Source organism: Ranitomeya variabilis, chromosome 4, assembly GCF_051348905.1.
Source record: "Ranitomeya variabilis isolate aRanVar5 chromosome 4, aRanVar5.hap1, whole genome shotgun sequence".
Lineage (NCBI taxonomy): Eukaryota > Metazoa > Chordata > Amphibia > Anura > Dendrobatidae > Ranitomeya > Ranitomeya variabilis.
Window position 1 is genome coordinate 292,842,123 of NC_135235.1, and position 6,994 is coordinate 292,849,116.

The following is a 6,994-nucleotide window of genomic DNA, read 5'->3' on the forward strand; positions in this document are numbered from 1 at the left end:
GGAGACGACGACCCTGAAGACCACCCCGATGACGACGACCCCGGAGACGACGACCCTGGAGACGACGACGACCTGGAAGACCGAGAAGCAGAAGAACAAGAGGCTGCAGAACAAAGAGCAGAAGAACATTAAGCATAACACTAAATATCAGAGCAAAAAATATTATCTAAATTATAAGCAGAAGAAGACTAAGCAGTGTATGGGGGTGAGTCCGTTCCTCCTCGTGGTGCCCCTGGATAAAGCCTGATGCTGCAGGCCAAACTGAACGCGGACAAATGTAACTCTTTTGTGACAGGCAGAACGGAAGGTGTAATCTTCAAAGTTTTATAGATAACAACTACGGGAATGCCTGTCACAAATAAGAATATGATGAAGAAGTAGAATATGATGAAGATAATAGTAAAATAAAAAGAATATGAACAATGTAACCAAAAAAATAATAGGTAGAAGATGAAGAAGAAGATGAATAAGGTGAAGAAGTTGATGTCAAAGAAGCTGATGATGAGGATAATGAAGAAGAAAGTGTGGGAGAAGTAAAAAAGAAGGTGAAGGGCGTGGAAGTAGTGAAACATCAATATCTGACAAAATAAAAAAAAAAATTAACATAGTCAAAATCTTTCTACCGCCGAACGTCATAAAAAACCCCCAAAATCCTGCTATTCTATTACATTGGGCTAAACCTCTGTGCCTTTAATGTCTCCGCCACGTCCCCCAATACATCCTACATTATTCTTAGTTGTTTTCCTTCATGTAGAATGAACCTACAAGTTTATAAAGGGTTTATTTTAATTCCGATATTTTCGTCCCATTGACTTGCATTGGGATCGGGTATCGGTATCGGATTGGATCCGATACTTTGACGGTATCGGCCGATACTTTCCGATACCGATACTTTCCGATATCGGAAAGTATCGCTCAACACTACTGGTGAACTCATCAATGCAAAAAGACCTGAGCGCCCACATAAGACAACAGTGGTGGATGATCGCAGAATAATCTCCATGATGAAGAGAAACTTCTTCACAACAGCCAACCAAGTGAACCACACTCTCCAGGAGGTCGGCGTATCAATATCCAAATCTACTATAAAGAGAAAACTGCATGAAAGTAAATACAGAGGGTTCACTGCACGGTGCAAGCCACTCATAAGCATCAAGAATAAAAAGGCTAGACTGGACTTTGCTAAAAAAAACAACTAAAAAAGCCAGCACAGTTCTGGAAGAACATTCTTTGGACAGATGAAACCAAGATCATCCTCTACCAGAATGATGGAAAGAGAAAAGTATGGCGAAGGCGTGGTGCAGCTCATGATCCAAAGCATACCACATCATCTGTAAAACACGGCGGAGGCAGTGTGATGGCTTGGGCATGCATGGCTGCCAGTGGCACTGGGTCACTAGTGTTTATTGATGATGTGACACAGGACAGAAGCAGCCGAATGAATTCTGAGGTATTCAGAGCCATACTGTGTGCTCAGATCCAGCCAAATGCAGCCAAACTGATTGGTCGTCATTTCATACTACAGATGGACAACGACTCAAAACATAAAGCCAAAGCAACCCAGGAGTTTATTAAAGCAAAGAAGTGGAATATTCTTGAATGGCCAAGTCAGTCACCTGATCTCAACCCAATTGAGCATGCATTTCACTTGTTAAAGACTAAACTTCAGACAGAAAGGCCCACAAACAAACAGCAACTGAAAACCACCGCAGTGAAGGCCTGGCATAGCATCAAAAAGGAGGAAACACAGCGTCTGGTGATGTCCATGAGTTCAAGACTTCAGGCAGTCATTGCCAACAAAGGGTTTTCAACCATGTACTAGAAATGAACATTTTATTTAAAATTATTTAATCTGTCCAATTACTTTTGGTCCCTTTAAAAACAGGGAGGCACATGTTAAGGAGTTGAAACTCCTAAAATCTTCATCCAATTTTAATGTGGATACCCTCAAATAAAAGCTGAAAGTCTGAACTTCAACTGCATCGGAATTGTTTTGTTTAAAATTCATTGTGGTAATGTCTATAACCAAAATTAGAAAAATGTTGTCTGTGTCCAAATATATATGGACCTAAATGTATGTAGTGAACATGTGAATGGGCATGTTTGTCCAGAAATTAGAGTGCAATTTTTACTTAGATATCCCATTTTTGCTCCCAATTTGTGCAACTTTAACAGGACATGTCTCCATTTATTATGCTGGTTTTACATCGGTCACACGCCTCTCCTGCAGCCAAATCAGATCTCACACATTGCACTGATGAGGGGCAGTACTCTACGACACCATGTCTGCAAATTGAGATTTTGGTTTGGTTTTTATCCTAATCCTATGTCATGTGGCAAGGCCCGTTTAAAGTGTTTTTTATTGACTGTTAGGATTGCTACTTCCTATAGGTTGCTCTACAGTTCTAGTCCTCTTCCTCTTTGAAGAGACAATTTGCATATTTAATTTCCCAGAGAAGCATTGCATGGCTTAAGTCTCCTCACCTTGGCATGCCAGGCTTGACATGTCATTTACCGTAAGGAGAAACATTACCCCTTGTATGTTGGTTTTAGAAATACCTAATTCTCGCCTTATTTTTTATGAAAAACATTTGCTGTGCCCCATTTGGATCTCTATCATGAAGGAATATTATAATATTAGAATAATTTTAGGTCCCACAGCTCTGTAACATCTGCAAACACTGCCTTTAAAGCTGAATTCACACTTTCTGGTCATGAAGCAACAATGTGCTATAAACCACAAGATATGCTTCACTTTCATTTTCTACTGCCATTTAATGTAACTCACATATGAATTGATAAATTTAGCCTTCTCTGCAGTTTTGTTTTTGCAATTTTAGACTTGTACCAGTATTTGTTTAGAAGCGCAAATTACAAACCAAGTCCATAATTTATATTAATGAGTAGCTAAACTTTTTTATTTAATTGATCAGCCCAGCAAAGTTAGGAATCTTTGTAACATACTCCATTACTTTATTTAGCTCCCTTGTCTCTCAAACACCATGCTAAAAGTGCTGTTTTAGCTGCCTAGTTCATGATATTTTAAAAGCTGCTTTGTATTGCTGCTCAGAAAGATTACATATTCATACATTTTTTACAATCACTCTCTCAGGGAGAGGGGAGCAGATAAGTTTGCACAGGGAGAGAGGTAGAGTATGGATTTTTGCTAGGGCTGTAGTTCACAGCAGCTTGCAAAAGAACATGAACTAGGCAGTTAAAACCTATTCTTTTAGAAGCTGCTTTAAATTGCTGCTCAGCAAAATACATATTTATTTATTTACAATCACCTTCAATGGGGGAGGCTAGCAGAGACGTTTGCACAGGGACAGAAGAAGAATATGGATTTTTGCTAGAGCTACAGGTCAAAGCACCTTGCAACAGAGCATGAACTAGGCAGTTAAAGCAGCACTTTAAACATTTTAACTCTGGAGTCAAACTTTTTAGAGATGATTTGTAACCTTTTATAGCCTGATGAGCATCAACATTTTTTGGTCCTCAGAAATCTCTTTTACTCAATCCTGGATACACTTCTAAAAACATGTGTTGTGACTTCAATAGATCCCTGTTCTTTAAGTAAAATAGGTCACCAACTCACACCGGATTGTCATTCCATTGATAGAAAGCAGCAGACACTAATTTCAACTTCCAGTTATCTACTAATCATAAAGGTTCATATAATTTTGCCACTCAGATATAATATTAGATTATTTTTGTCATTTACAAAAAGTAACAAAGTCTAATATTTCTGACTAACATTTTTTATTTGGTTCTATATCAAATTTTTGTTTTTGTGTAAAAACCAGATACAGTTTTAGATCACATTTATGCAAAAATATATGCACAATTTAGAAGGGTTCACAAATTTCAAGTACCATTGTAGTTTTTTGGTATGAATGACATTACATTAATGGGGCTTAGACAATTATTTTAAATACCTGCAAATATTATCTATTAAAAGGAAGCTGTCAACAAATTCATGTTGCCCAAACTATCTATCTCTTGTAATCACCTAATAACCTCTAAAGCCAAATATGATAGTAAAGTATAAAAGTCATTCAGAAGGATGAACCCTCTTAACAAAAAATGTACAGTACAATTAAGCAAATAAAAGACCTGGAGTTGATTTGAGGTGTGGTGCTTGTATTTGGAATGTTTTGCTGTGAAGTAAACATGCGGTCAAAGCTCTCCATGCAGGTGAAACAAGCCATCCTTAAGCTACGAAAACAGAAAAAACCCATCCGAGAAATTGCTACAATATTAGGAGTGGCAAAATCTACAGTTTGGTACATCCTGAGAAAGAAAGAAAGCACTGGTGAGCTCATCAATGCAAAAAGACCTGGGCGCCCACAGAAGACAACAGTGGTGGATAATCGGAGAACAATCTCCATGGTGAAGAGAAACCCCTTCACAACAGCCAACCAAGTGACCAACACTCTCCAGGAGGTCGGCGTATCAATATCCAAATCTACCATAAAGAGAAGACTGCATGAAAGTAAATACAGAGGGTTCACTGTACGGTGCAAGCCACTCATAAGCATCAAGAATAAAAAGGCTAGACTGGACTTTGCTAAAAATCATCTAAAATAGCAAGCACAGTTCTGGAAGAACATTTTTTGGACAGATGAAACCAAGATCAACCTCTACCAGAATGATGGAAAGAGAAAAGTATGGTGAAGGCGTGGTACAGGTCATGGTCCAAAGCATACCACATCATCTGTAAAACACGGCGGATGCAGTGTGATGGCTTGGGCATGCATGGCTGCCAGTGGCACTGGGTCACTAGTGTTTATTGATGATGTGACACAGGACAGAAGCAGCCGAATGAATTCTGAGGTATTCAGAGCCATACTGTGTGCTCAGATCCAGCCAAATGCAGCCAAACGGATTGGTCGTCGTTTCATACTACAGATGGACAATGACCCAAAACATAAAGCCAAAGCAACCCAGGAGTTTATTAAAGCAAAGAAGTGGAATATTCTTGAATGGCCAAGTCAGTCACCTGATCTCAACCCAATTGAGCATGCATTTCACTTGTTAAAGACTAAACTTCAGACAGAAAGGCCCACAAACAAACAGCAACTGAAAACCACCGCAGTGAAGGCCTGGCAGAGCATCAAAAAGGAGGAAACACAGCGTCTGGTGATGTCCATGAGTTCAAGACTTCAGGCAGTCATTGCTAACAAAGGGTTTTCAACCAAGTACTAGAAATGAACATTTTATTTAAAATTATTTAATCTTTCCAATTACTTTTGGTCCCTTTAAAAACAGGGTGGCACATGTTAAGGAGCTGAAACTCCTAAACCCTTCCTCCAATTTTAATGTGGATACCCTCAAATGAAAGCTGAAAGTCTGAACTTCAACTGCATCTGAATCGTTTTGTTTAAAATTCATTGTGGTAATGTCTATAACCAAAATTAGAAAAATGTGGTCTCTGTCCAAATATATATGGACGTAACTGTACTTGTCAATGTTTTATTGTTTTCGTGTTTTTACTATAAATCTACTGCAAACAAAATAAGGCTAAAATTTGTTCTTACAACTTAAATGCGTATATAGGAATCTTTTGATTTCCTGATTTCTCAGACCGTAGATGATGGGGTTGGCAAGTGGAGTAAAGACCGCATAGGTGAGACCCACAACCCTGTCATAGTCTACAGAGTAACTTTTTGTGACACGAATGTACATAAATCCAATGCTGCCAAAAAACATGGTTACAATAATTAGGTGCGCTCCGCAGGTGGAGAAGGCTTTCTGGCACCCAGTTTTCAACTTAATTTTTATGATTACATGTATTATCCTGGTGTAAGAGAAAAGAACAAAAGCAGAACTCAAGAGGATGATAAAGGAGATGACGATGAATTACACCATTATATATAACCTTGTATCTGTACATGCTAATGAGATCAACGGGGGGAAATCGCAGAACACATTCTCAATTTGGTTTGGACCACAAAATGGAAGGAGAGAAATAAACATAATTTCAATCACTGGGCTAAAATCCCTCCTATCAAGCAACTGAAGATCAAATTCACATTTAGTCTAGTAGTCATAATAGCCGAGTATCTTAGTGGTTTACAGATGGCCAAATATCGGTTATACGCCATAATGGTGAGGATATAGCACTCAGCTGCTCCCAGAGAATGTAGGAAATAAGCCTGCACAAGGCATCCATTGAAAAAGATCTTCTTCTTGTCATCCAAGAGATCAACCAACATTTTTGGAGTTGTGACAGCTGTATGGATAATTTCCAGACACAATAAAGCTGCAATGAAGAAGTACATGGGGAAGTGTAGGGCGGACTCTCTGCAGATGACGAGCAATATCACAGCATTGCCAGAAATGGTGAACAGGTAGATTAGAAGGAGAAGGGTAAAAAGAAGAACATGGAAGCGTTGGAGATTTGGAAATCCATGTAAAATAATTTCATAAACTTTGCTATTATTGAAGCCACTTTCCATCTCCTTTTCATCTGTAATATAATTCATGAGATCAGATCATGTTTTCATAGCATCTACAATGAAAGTGAAGCAAGTTTGAAAACAGATTTATGACTCCACAGATACACACTAAAAACAAACCCTATGTAGTCACCGTAGCCCTTTGTTGTCTGTTCTCACAGTTATCTTACAGTTTCCATTAAAAGTATTCAACCCCATTTATTATGTTTGCAATAAACCATTGAAACAAGAACAATATAAATAGCTCAACACAACTAATGGAACAATCGGTTTCTCCAAATTCAACACAAAATTATATTTACTGCCGTCAAGGTTTGTTCACTTACATGTTCACCTTCTCTACTTAGTAGAGCACCTCTGGCTATTATGAGCTGCTGCAAATGAAAAATGTGATACTTAGCCAGACACCAACATCTGGTGGCATTCCTGAGAATTCCTCAGGGACAAAGGCCTCCAGGTCATTAATATTCTTGAGTTTGTGTTCCTTCAAATCCAAGCTAAAATATTCTATAGGGTTTAAGTCAAGCAACTATGAT

General features: G+C 38.5%; 1 pseudogene; it reads right to left on the reverse strand.

Annotated features, from left to right (window-relative positions):
• Positions 1-5,520: 5,520 nt before the first annotated feature.
• LOC143767841 (olfactory receptor 6N1-like) lies at positions 5,521-6,458 on the reverse strand (annotated as a pseudogene).
• Positions 6,459-6,994: the final 536 nt, after the last annotated feature.